At 37.0% G+C, this 13,418-nt stretch overlaps 1 long non-coding RNA gene across 6 annotated transcripts in view; it reads left to right on the top strand.

Moving 5' to 3' along the window:
* The window catches only part of LOC129659351 (uncharacterized), a 94,589-nt gene extending 85,405 nt beyond the window's left edge, over positions 1 to 9,184 (top strand). For 5 of the 6 annotated variants that reach the window (XR_008718021.1, XR_008718020.1, XR_008718019.1 and 2 more), the window contains one exon: positions 5,525 to 9,184. This is a non-coding gene — a long non-coding RNA (uncharacterized LOC129659351). The remainder of the gene's footprint in view (positions 1 to 5,524) is intronic. The other variant, XR_008718023.1, reaches the window with a different exon arrangement.
* The last annotated feature ends 4,234 nt before the right edge of the window (positions 9,185 to 13,418 follow it).

The following is a 13,418-nucleotide window of genomic DNA, read 5'->3' as shown; positions in this document are numbered from 1 at the left end:
AAAGATCTCCTGGAGAAGGAAATAGCAACCCACTCCAGTATTCTTGCCCAGGAAATTCCATGGACAGAGGAGCCTGGCAGGCCACAGTCCACGAGATTGCAGAGTTGGACATGACTTAGCGACTAAACAACAACAAAGCTTCAACCAATCATCTTTCATAATTGAAATTAAGAGCCTGACTCCTCCTTTTTAAAATTTTACTTTTAAAACTAGAATCTACTTTGGATTTTCCTACATTCCTTTGGTACAAAGGGTTACGAGAGAGTCTCACGGGGACGTAGACTCCTGGTCACATCAGTAGAAAGCTCTCATCTACCGGGATTCCTAAACATGCAAGTGTGTCTGGACCTACTGAAAAAGACATCGTACCTGTCAGCCCTCCAGGCCCTGCAGAATAAGATGACGGGCTGAGACATCATGGGCTCCAGTTTTAGCAAAAGTAGTTTAGAGGGAGGTAAGAAGAGAGGAAGGGGGCTGGCATGCTCCAGGAAATTAAAGAATGTCTGAACAGTGGAGCAACAAGATGGTAATACCAGCAGGCTGGCTAATTGAGACTTGGCTTACTAGGATGACAGCAGAGGAGGAACCAAGATTAACAGGAGAGAAAAAAAAGGATCTAATTGGAAGCTGCATTAATTTTTTGAAGAGTCAGATAATGACTGAGAAGCAGGGCAACTCTTCATATAGACAGGCTCATAATGGAAAGGAAATAGAAGATTAATCTACTGTGGATTCTCTACGCTTGGGCTGATTTAATACCCAAAGACCTCTTCTGAGCCTGTCTTCCCTCTCCTCCCTCTCAGAGTCATTTTTGAACTGGAAGGGAAGCGTTTATGTCAAAAGAAACTCGTGGGGCTGAAAAGAGATGATAACTTTGTGGTGTCAGAATGATGACTGGGTGTCACTGCCCCGTGCAAACAACAGAGGCTCAGAACTGCTCAAGCCTTCCCAGGACCTTAGAATAGGCATCCTCATGGGCTGTACAAGGATGTCTGCTGGTTAGTTACAACTGAGCCAGGGTCATGGAATCTGAAGCAGTTTCACAAGGAATTTGTCAAAGCTACTTTACAGGAGCTACAAGTAGAAGTTTGGAGATTTTAAACATAGAAGGAAGCCACAGAAACAGAAGCATATAGAACAGAAAAGGAGTTTACTTGCAGAGAGATTTTGCAAGGGAGCCCAGGCTTTTAATAGCTACTCTCCAAATAAAATATATTAAAGTTCTTTTAAAAAAAAAGTTACCAAGATTACTGTAGTATGTTTGTGGTGGGAAAACAGCAGTTGTTAAACTTGATTGTCAGGTACTCAAAGATAATCTTATATCTGGAGACATCAGGACTTCAGAAGTCAGAAATAAAGTTTTTTGTTGCTATGTTTTAATGAGTTGTAACCTAAGGGCTCAACATCTCACTTAAAGGCATACATATTGTGGGTAGTTTTTTTTCCAGACCACAAGTGCATATAGTAATAGAGCAAGTCATGCAATTTCTTTTTTTTTTTTTTTGGTTTCCGAGTGCCTATGAAGTTATATTTGCTCTATACTGCAGTCCATTAAGTATGAGATTGCATTGCATCTAAAACATGTAAATAAAAAATGCTAACCATCATCTGAATCTTAACAAGTTATTATCTTTTTGCTGATGGAGAGTCTTGCCTCAGTGTTGATAGCTGCTATCTGATCAGAGTGGTAGTTGTGGCAATTTCTTGAAATAAGACAACAGTGAAGTGTAATGCATTGATTTTCTCTCTTCCTTTCATGAACGATTTCTCTGAAGCATACAATACTTCCTAATAGCATTTTACCCACAGTAGAACTTCTTTCAAAATTTAGGTTGATCCTCTCAAACCCTGAAGCTGCTCTATCACAGCTAGGTTTATGTAATATTCTAAATTCTTTGTTGTCATTTCAACAACCCTCACAGCATCTTCACTAGAAGTAGATTCCAATTCAAGAAACTACCTTCTTTGCTCATCGATAAGAAGCAACTCATCTTTCATCATGAAATTGCAGCAATTCAGTCACATCTTCAGGCTCCACATGTAATTCTAGTCCTCTATTTCCACCACATCTGTAGTTACTTCCTCTACTGAAATCTTAAACCCCTCAAAGTCATCTATGAGGATTGGAATCAATTTCTCTTAAACTCCTGTTAATGTTGATATTTTTCTCATGAATCACAAAAGTTATTAATCACATCCAAAATGGTGACTCCTTTCCAGAAGGCTTTCAATTTACTTTGCCCAGATCCATCAGAGGAATCCCCATCTATAGCAGCTATAGCCTTATGAAATATATTTCTTAATAAGACTTGAAAACTTGATCCACAGGCTGTGGAATAGATGTTGTATTAGTAGGCATAAAAACATTAATCACCTGTGCATTTCCTTCAGAATTCTTGAATGGCCAGGTGCATGGTCAATGATCGATAATATTTTTAAATGAATCTTTTGTTTTCTAATAGTAGGTCTCAACAATGGACTTAAAATCTACAGCAAAGCCTGGATGTGCTGTCATTCAGACTTTGTTGTGCCATTTATTGAGTGCAGGAAGAGTAGATTTAGCATAATTCTTAAGGGCCCTGGGATTTTCAGAATGGTAAATGAGCAGTAGTCATGTATGAATGTGAGAGTTGGGTGATAAAGAAGGCTGAGCACCAAAGAACTGATGCTTTCAAACTGTGGTGCTGGAGAAGGCTCTTGAGAGTCCCTTGGACAGCAAGGAGATCAAACTAGTCAATCCTAAAGGAAATCAGTCCTGAATATTCTTTGGGAGGACTGATGCTGAAGCTTTAATACTTGGTCTATTAATACTTTGATGCAAAGAACTGACTCATTGAAAAAGATCCTGATGCTGGGAAAGATTGAGGACAGGAGGAGAAGGGGGTGACAGAGGATGAGATGGTTGGATGGCCTCACCAACTTAATGGCCATGAGTTTGACCAAACTCTGGGAGATGGTGAAGGACAGGGAAGCCTGGCATGCTGCAGTCCATGAGGTCACAAAGAGTCAGAAATGACTTAGCAACTGAATAACAATAATAAAGAACATTGGTTTCAGCTTAGAGTCATTGTCTGCATTAGGCTCTATCAAGAGGGTCAGCTTGTCCTTTGAAGATCTGAAGCCATGCACTGACTATTCCTCTCAAGCTGGTGAGGTACTGAATGGCATCTTATTCCAAGATAAGGCTGTTTTATGTACATTGAATATCTGTTGTTTAGTGCAGTCATCTTCATTAATTATCTTAGCTAGACCTTCTGGATAACTTGCTGTAGCTTCTAGATCAGCACTTTCTGCTTTTCCTTGCACCTCTGCTAGATTCAAAGTTCTTCTGTGGCTTTGTCACTTCTCTCAGCTTTCACAGAATTGAAGACAGTTAGGGCCTTGCTCTGGACTAGAGTTGGCTTTAGGAAATGTTGTGGCTGGTTTGATCTTCTATCCAGACCAGTAAAACTTTCTCCAAATCAACTATAGGCTTCTTTGTTTACTTTATTCATGTGTTCATGGGAGTAGCACTTTTAACTTCCTTCAGGAACTCTTTATTTGCATATACAGCTTGGCTAACTGTTGTAAGAATCCTCGCTTTTACCCTGTCTTGGCTTTCAACATGCCTTCCTCACTGAGTGTAATGATTTCTAAATTTGGATTTAAAGTGAGAGACATGTGACTCTTCCTTTGCTTGAACACTTAGAGGTCATTGTAGGGTTATTAATTGGCCTAATTTCAATATTGTTGTGTCTCAGAGAATAGGAAGGGCTGAGGAGAAGGAAAGAAATGGGAAAACATCTGATCAGTGGAGCACTCAGAACACACACAACATGTATCGTTTGCTGGCTTTTATGGGTATGGTTCATGGTGCCCCAAAATAATTATGATAATAACCAAAGATCGCAGATCACCATGACAAATGTAAAAATGATGAAGCTGGAAATATTGTGAAGATTACCTAATGTGACACAGAGACATGAAGTGAGCAAATGCTGTTGGAAAAATGGCACCAATGGACTTGCTCAACTCAGGGTTGACACAAGTCTTCAATTTATAAAAAGCATAATATCTTCAAAATGCAATAAAGCAAAGTGCGAGAAAAAATGAGGTATGCCTGTATTTTGAGAATCAAGCTAAAATGGGCAAAGCTGGGTTTGTTTCTTGTTTTGTTGTTATTGCTGTTCTTAGGTACGAAGTACTTCCTAGCAGGGGGCACTGGGAATGTTTTGCAGTTACTCACTAAGGAGGCAGAGCAGGGTGTCAGTTTCGCTTTCAGACCCTCCATACTGATTTACTCACATACTTTTACTTAGCACCTTTATCAATCACATCATTAATCTGATATTTCCTTTTATCTAGCTGGTTTACAAACATAGATGTAATGAGGAATGTTAATTAATGCACAAATACCTGCTTATGATGCAGTTAATAAAACTAGAGTCATAGGATCCTAAAGCTTGGGAGTTAGTTTGTGTCTGAAAGTTTTATAAAACTTTTAGGGCTGAACCTTTTTCCTGTTCATGTGCTAGAAGCATTTTTATTGCCTTTATCAATTTGTCTACTGAAAGCAAGAGCCATCCAATTCTCTTCTCCCAGGTTTCACCTGCAGTACCACTTTTCCTGGCCAGCTAGGACATAATATTCTTTACCATCAATAAATCTAGGATTTCAGAAGCCACAAAACAGGTGCCACACCAATTTTTTGTAGAAAATTTAAAGGCATCATTTTCTCATATAATATGTAGTTCCTGCTCCTTAATCGTCAGCTTATCATATCCAATTAAATGAGATTTATTTTTCTATGTGACATTTATAGAATGGTCAAGATTATAAATCCAGTTTTTCTAATTATATTCTAGTAGAAAGAAGGGCCTATTCTTACTAAAAATTTGTAAATAACGTGGTCTTAGAAAGTAAAAAAATTAGTAAGCACTTCACATATTTAATCATTGTGATCTCTACTTTGAGTTGTTTTCTAGAACAGAATGATCAATTTATGTCATTTTTCCAGAATCATAAATCTTAGATTTTTAAATTTATTAGTTTACAATCTTATTAAGATCTTTTGTAGAATTTTTTCCCTGAATTTTGAGGGTTTGGTTGTAGTAAGATACCATTTAAAGAGTATTTCATTTTAATTTAATATGTATATATGCCTATGTATATATGTATCCTTCCTTCTTTGTGTGTGCTCACTCATGTCTGACTCTTTGTGACCCCATGGAATGTACCCTGTCAGACTCCTCTGTCCATGGGATTTTCCCGGCAGGAATACTGGAGTGGGTTGCCATTTGCTTCTCCAGGGGATCTTCCTGACCCTGGGATTGAACTTGCACCCCTGCATTGGCAGGTGGATTCTTTACTACTGCCCCTCCTGGGAAGCCCAATATAGCCTATTAAACTGAAGTTTAGAGATATTTCAATAAGAATTAAGAAGGAATTTCTCGTGTGACTATTAAAAATATGCTATTAATCACAACTGAGTGAGTTTCATTTGTTCCTGTGTAATAATTCTTGTTTTTCTGATCTTGGGTTGCAGGCCAATTTTCATGAGTTTATCTGCTTCTGGACCAAGGATGCAGACTTACACCTTTGGTACAGACACAGACGTCTGTTGGTGACGACAGTGTCAGCATACCCTGGAAAGCCTACACCCGTTAGTCCGTTACTTTAATATTACTAGTTAAGAGAACATGGGACATACTAAGGCTATTTTAATATTTCTTCTAGAAGACTCAACTGTCTCATAAGTAGTTTGTAGCAGGAACTTTTAGTCAACTTTGAAGAAAAACACCTGCCAGTGACATGGTCGATAACAAACAACAAGAATATCACGTACAGGGCTGATGGACTCCGCTCTCAGTGTATAATATGTTATGAAATTTACAAGGTGTTAATCAATGACTACCCTACTATAAAAATATAAGGTGGACAAGGTGGGCATTGACAAATATGCAGGGCCTTTTAAGTCATACTGCAAGGTGTTATCATTGTTCCTAATTAGTAAGGATATTTAAACATACAAACAAAATTTTAATTTTTGGAAAAGTGTTTTTTGGGAGTTATTGTGCCAGTCTTTGAACATGACCAACAGTATATTTCTATCCAGTTTAAAAGATATTCAGTTTTAAAATATATTAATATTAATAACATTTCATTTTTGTATAATTAACTTAGGAAAGTTGTGCTTCTCTTTGGAAAATCTCAGCTCCTTTACTACCGTGAACTTTGATAAATACTGTGGATGTACCTAAAAATGTGGAGATTTTCCAACAATATTTTCCAACATATTATTTCTAGTAATCTTCTTTTGTAAGGAAGGGGAGCAAATCTTTGATATTATCCAAACTGGAAAATTCCAAAGGCTAGTTTATATTATAAGGATGAATTATTATTTTTTTTTAATGTGGGGCCTAAATTGGGAAAGGCACTATCCAAAATATTTATCAGAGAAAGTAAGATATGAGCTTAGGTCATAGGTGACTAAAGGCAGAAAATGATTAGACTCAGACAAAATAGGAAATAACAAAGCTAACTAATTATTAGAAATTCTAGCCTTTTCAAAAGTGGACTTTTGTTCAAACTGACTCAAAAACAAATAAAGCAAGAACAGAGAGTTATGATGTTACTGAGTACAGAGAAAGTATAGAATGATCTTTACTGTTTCTTGTTAAGAGCAAACTGTTACCCAAAGATCAATCTGTCGTGTTCTCAGGAAGAGTACTAAATTCTAGTTTTACTCTTTTTGTATATTACTCATGTGACATTTTTCTTTAAAGGATTTGCAGCCTTTTATCTGTCTGGGGTCCACAAGCTGGGGCCCACAGGTCAAACCTGGCCACATTGATTTGTTTACTTGTCCCTGGAAGCTTTGGGGACTTAACAGGAGTTGAATAGTTACAACAGAGACTGTGACCTAGACAAATGAAAATGTTTACTCTCTGGCCCTTAACAGAAAAAGGTTATCAGTCCCTGAATCCTATCTTACAAATGAATCCATCAAAATTGAGGCACCTTTGGTAAACATTTTAGTACTTACAAACTCATTATTTGCAGATATAAAACAAAGGAAAATGCAATTCATTTTCCCTCTGTTCTTTTACAACTTGATATTTATTCCTTCAAATCAAAACTTGGTTTTTACTACTTCTTTTCACATTCTTGAATGATCAAATTTTAGGACAAAATCTTTTTTTCCTGTATAAATCAATAGGCAAATCACATCCATCATTTATAATGATTTGTAATGATTACCCATAGTGTAGTTTCAATCTCTTCTGTTGGTTTCAACTTCTAACAGAGGTAATTGACTTCCTTCTACAGGCACAGAGGCTTCTGGGAAGCAGGTAGCTGAGAATAGTTCAGCAACACAAGCACCCTGCTAACCAGCAGAGTTCCAGCTTGGGCTGCTATGCCTCATGTACCCCCATGGGATACATTTGTCTGTGGTCACCTACATCTGTTTCATCCTTCTTAAGGCAGAAAAAAACAGCATGTCTGCCAATATGCCTCCAAAGTATTTGCACAGCCTTGGTCACCTGTAAAGTGATGGCTTTTCTTATACGTAAAAGCTAAAGCAAAAGTTGCTCAGTCGTGTCTGACTCTTTGTGACCCCATAGACTGTAACCCACCAGGCTCCTCTGTCCATGGGGTTTCCCAGGCAAGAATAGCGGAGTGGGTAGCCATTCCCTTCTCCCTATTGTAGGCAGATTCTTTACGATCTGAGCCACAAAATGATATGAAGTTGGTATTCTGTATATAATGCTTGGTATTTTTGCATTCACTCTATTTTAATGAATTTTATTTTTTAAATGATTGTTCAAGTAACCAAAATTTTCTCAGTTTAAATTAATCAAAAGTCTCAAGGTTAAAAGGATTTTAGAAATTATGCTTATTTTTAAGATAAACATAATTCCTATTAATATTATGAACTTACTGGAGAGATTACACTTAAATTTTTTGGTACAGATTCATAAGAATTAATTCTTTTTAATAAACACATGGCTAACTAATTCAATTTAAAATTTATGATTTTGACTTTCTATAATTCTAAACATTTAGTGGAAATACTTATTTACTTGATCCATAAAATTATTTTTAAAAGTTTAGATAGCTTAAAATAATTAGACTTTTCTTGGAAAATAAAACCAAGTTTTATATTAAGTAAGTTATTATGCCAACATTTTCATGCTGTGTTAATACTGAGAAAAATTATTTTGTCAAAGATTCACCTTTATTAGAAATATTGTCTGAGCTTCATTTTAAATTTATGTGCATATTTTAAAACTCTTTAACTTTTGTTGAAAGTACTGAAATTCTGTTAGAATTATTTTTCTTGTATTAATTTGCTTCTTATCTTGGAAACTCAACAACCAAGGGCAATAATTTATTTTAAAGCTAAATTCTTCCTGTGCCACACACATTTTTTTTCCCCTGAGATACTGTTTCAGTAAGTATCTGAAGCTTTCACAAAGGACTAGCACATTTCAAACATTAGAAGTTCAAATAATTGCTTATTTTATGGAAAATCTTGATTTATTTTAAACGTATGCGTGCCTGCTAAGTCACTTTAGTCATGTCTGAGTCTTTGTGATCCTATGGACCATCGCCTGCCAGGCTCCTCTGTCCATGGGATTCTCCAGGTAAGGATACTGCAGTGGGTTGTGCTGCCCTCTTCCAGGGAGTCTTCCAGACCCGGAAATCGAAACTGCATCTCTCCTGCATTGTCTGTCTTGCAGTGGCAGGCAGGTTCTTTATTATTAGCACCACCTGGGAAGCCCTGTAAATGTATAGAAGTGCTTATTCTTTATAAGCTAATCAAAGTGGAGGATTGCTTAATTTAAGAGAATATATGTACTAATTTGTTAATTTTCGAAGGAGGTAGACAAGATATCCCAATATGTTTGCTCAAAAGTATTTCTGCCTTATATGACTGAAGACTTCTATAAACTCCTGGACAAGCTAGAATTTATAGCTAGATTTCTCTTTATTTTATTGTATGCTATTTTCCATGGTTCTTGTTCACTTGTGAGTGAAGCTAAGGACTGAACTCAAAGGTTTATTTCTGTTTATATCTTTACTTGGCTCATTTGTGTATCTCTGTGTAATTGTCTATATCCTTTTGAGTGAGGAGAGGAAAATTGCATACTCATAACTCTTCTGTTTTTTTTTCTGGCGGTTGTAAAGCATCAGACAAGCCCTGACCATTCCAACCCAGGTCTGGCTCATTCACATAGCTGTTATCAAAATTGTACAAACTACACAAAACTCTTTCAGCGGTCAGAGCTCTCTGTTTTCAAAGCCATGCAAAACCAGTTTTATTAATTTAAATCTTTGTGTGTGTTCATCCCTCTAATAGTAGGTAGATATGTCTGGTTAAATTATTTACCCTATAGTTTGTACACATAAGAGATTTTTATATATAATTAATTTTTTAAGGTTTTGAGACAGAGAGAGAGCTATTATTACCAAAGAGAGGTATATAAAGATTTCAATTATTCATAAACCCTTAAAAAGGTTAACTAGGATATCCTCCCTTTGTGAAGACAGGAACATATGCTATTCATTTACATACTCAGAGACAGAGTAAGAACAAGCAACCTCCATTTCTCAACTGTAGCATTGGTCCAGAAAATTCACTAGTAGCTTGCAGCTGGGTAATAGGGTAACCAGGGACACAAAACAGATTTCAAAGCCACCAAATTGGCTGTTCCTTGAATCACAGGTTACTCTCCATTCTAGTGGGAACATTTTTTCTTCTAAGTGAGAACTGTTGCATCTGTAGGTATAGTCTTGATGCATTTGTGTAGAGAGATGCACTCCATGTCTACCTACTCCTCTGCCATCTTGACTCCTCTTTTTCTTTTTGCATGCATGGGTGCTTAGTCGCTTAGTCATGTCCAGCTCTTTGTGACCCCATGGACTGTAGTCTGACAGGCTCTGTCCATGGGATTTTCCACGCAAGAAAACTGGAGTGGGTTGCCATTTCCTTCTCCAAGGGTTCTTCCTGACCCAAAGATTGAACTCGCATTTCCTGCCTCTCCTGCATTGTCAGGTGGACTCTTTACCATTGAACCACTTATCTTCTTAAGTGATTTTAATTCATAATAGTGCACAAACAAAATAAATCACAGGAGATAGCCAGGAGGTGTCAAATCTTTGGGACAAACAGATAAACACAAACAGGAAACATTTCTTGTCCTCTTCCATTGAATAGACAGATTGTCTGTCACCTGCCACTCACAAGAGACAAGATTGTTGGACCATGTAATCAAAACCAGGCTTCCAATGAAAGTCATAAAAAATGGTGACCAGCATAAACTCACTCAGAAAAAAATAAAATAAAAAAAAAGAAACAGAAACACAAAAAGAGTATGAGTGAGACTGAAAGCAGTATTGTGGTACAAGATTCTCTGCAGGAGCTGGAAAAGACTTTCCTTCCCATAAGGCTTCCATATGAGGTGCACTTATCCTGCAGTGCAGTTTATTTGGTGCTCATGAATGACACCCCAGAGCATCTCAGTGAAACCTCCAAATCACTTCCATATTGTATGGATTTTTATAATATTTTCAATTTCCTGTGCATTATCCATGATCATGCTTTTGAAATCCCAGCCTCACATTTTACTGCCACAGGGAAGAGTTTTCAACTCACTGTTCAAGAACATTCCCCAGAAGAGTGGTTTCCAATCTGGGAATGGATGAAGAATTATTGTAAGAGATCCATTAACACATACATACACCACATATTGGCTGTGAACTAAGTAAATATAGGCCTCACACAGAAATATTTTATGCTGCTGTGATGACTGAAATACAAATTAACTTAGAAGCTTACTGAATTCATAGACCCTTTTTTGATCATTATGTATTTTGCCACACAGTGGATACTAAAACTTGATGTCTTGTGGCAGGAGTGAAAGGGGCAAATAGTTCTGTGAACATTTTTTGTGAGAAGATTTTCACATATGCATTGAGACTCTTTCAGAAACCATTGTAGCCTGCCAGGCTCCACTGTCCATGGAATTCTCCAGGAAAGCATACTGGAGTGGGTTGCCATTTCCTTCTCCAGGTGACCTTTCCCACCCAGGGATCAAACCCAGGTCTCCCACATTGCAGACAGATTCTTTACCACCTGAGCCATCAGGGAAGCCCCTGAAGATGGGGATGCTAGCTCTGGCTCCATGTTCCTCAGGCCTGCTCTGTTCTGGGAGGGGATACAAGCTGAAAGTATGGTCTCCGGAGCTTTCATCATCCACAGAAGCTCAACCAGATGGGGTGCAAGGACCCGGCAATTAGGTTTCGGGTGGGATTTACATTTTTTTAAAGATCTGCTGTGAAAAGATTCTGTGCTAAGGAAATACACTGGTACTGGTTTGAAGGGTGGGAAAGAGAAAACAAGGAATAGAAAAAACTCATCAGGGAATAACAGCTTGAGAAGATGGAGTGAAATTAATTGTGCTGAATAAATAATGGGCGAGCAGATTACTAACTTACGAAGATTTATGCTAATGTTCATGTGAAGGAAATTAAAATACCCAGGGGATATTTGCAAATAACAACACTTCTAAACTGCTTTCATAATTCATTTTCATAGTCCTTTTAAGGAATTCTGGCTTTAAGTTTATAACTCACTCTTGGAGCCTAAAATATCTTCTTTCCTTTTGCATCATTCTGATTTACTTTGCTACTCAGAATTTTCTTATCCTTCTCACTAGCACTCTTTTAAGAGTTCATACCTACTCTTGAAGAATTCCTTGTAGTCTCAGCATGATTTTCTTTCTGGGTTTTCTATTAGACTTTAATGCATTCTACAAGTCAGCAATGTTTTCTGTATTATCCAAGGTGGAGTTGAACCCAAGAGGACACTTACCTCCTTTGATCTAAAGGAAGGAGAAAAGTTTTCTGAAATCTAACTAACTCACTGTGTGTATCCACTGAAGGGGGATAGTTTTGCATTTGGAAAGTTTTGAAATGCAGAGAAAGCATGGTTGAATTGTAGACAATTGGTTCAAGTTAAATTGAGAAAGGATGTGAAAACACTTAATTGTATGCAGTATTAAAGCTAATGAAGCAGTTGATTGCCATGCAATATGTTTTTTTTTTAAACTGTTAAAAACTTTAATTTTTCCAACCATTTTATGTTGTAGTTGGCTTTCTTTCAGTATGTAAACTATAAGCATTTTAATTTGGGCTATATGATTTTATAGACCTAATTTCTTTTTCTCATTATTAAATTAAGAGAATGTTTTCATTCAATATACAATTCAATCTAGACAGAAGTCTATAGCTGAAGAAAAATAGATTTCTCTTATTTTATATCCAAAATTTAAATTGGGAAAGTTACTTTTCAATTTTTTTGTGTGAGAAGGAGGGGTGGGAAATACAGGTGGGAGTAGGGGAGAATGGTTGTTTTTTTCTTTTTTAACCTCTGTTTTTAAATAATTATATATTCACAAGAAGATACAAAGAAAAGACAGGTTATTTGTACTCTTTAGCTAGCCTCTCTCGATGTTAAAATTTTGTGTAATTATAGTATAATATCAATACCAGAAAATAGACATTGGTACAATCTATAGAGTTTATTCCTATTTCACCAATTATAAAAGTATTCATTTGTGTATACATGCATGTGTGTGTGTGTATCACTATGCAATTTTATTACATGTATAACTTATGGTAGCCACCAGTACAATCTAGATTCTTAACTATCCCATCACTACAAGACTCTCTTGTGATATCTCTTTATAGCTACCCGCACTCCCTCTCCCCTAAACCCCTGGCATCTGCTCGTTAGTTCTCTATTGCTATGTTATTCCATGGATGTTATATTAATTTATCAACCAGGATGTACCCTTTTGAGACTGACTTTTTTTCACTCACAATTTCTTTGATTTTTATCCAAGTTGTTACGTGTATCAATAGTTATTCCTGTGTATTGTTAATTAGTATCATGGAGTATGCATATCCACAGTTTACCTAACGATTCACCCATTGACGCACATATGGGTACCTTGCAGGCTTTCGCTATTGTAAATGAAACTATGTGAACATTCATGGACAAGTTTTTGCATGAAGAATAATTTTTGATTTTGCTGGGATATATACTTAAATATAATTTCTGAGTTGTGTGCTAAGTTCATTTTTAGTTTTGAAAGAAAATTGCCAAGCTATTTTCCAGACTGGGTGTACCATTTGGAACTGATCCTCTCTGCCTCCACCTTTTTTCCTATTCCAACCAAAACTGCAGCAACAATTTTCACCCCAAATCGTTCCTCACCGCAGGCTTGTGTCACTTAACTACCATTCTGCTCCTCTGAACTTGTTGCAGGGCATTACCCCACAAGCTCACATGTGTACAACTCAGTAGTGTGGGGAGTAGACAATGGGCCTCTGACCACTGGGGGACAGAGGCCAATGCTTCTCCTTTTTCA

The sequence above is a fragment of the Bubalus kerabau genome, chromosome 8, assembly GCF_029407905.1.
Source record: "Bubalus kerabau isolate K-KA32 ecotype Philippines breed swamp buffalo chromosome 8, PCC_UOA_SB_1v2, whole genome shotgun sequence".
Taxonomy (NCBI): Eukaryota; Metazoa; Chordata; class Mammalia; order Artiodactyla; family Bovidae; genus Bubalus; species Bubalus kerabau.
Note: the sequence above shows the minus strand (reverse complement) of the source record. Positions and strands in the feature narration are given on the sequence as shown.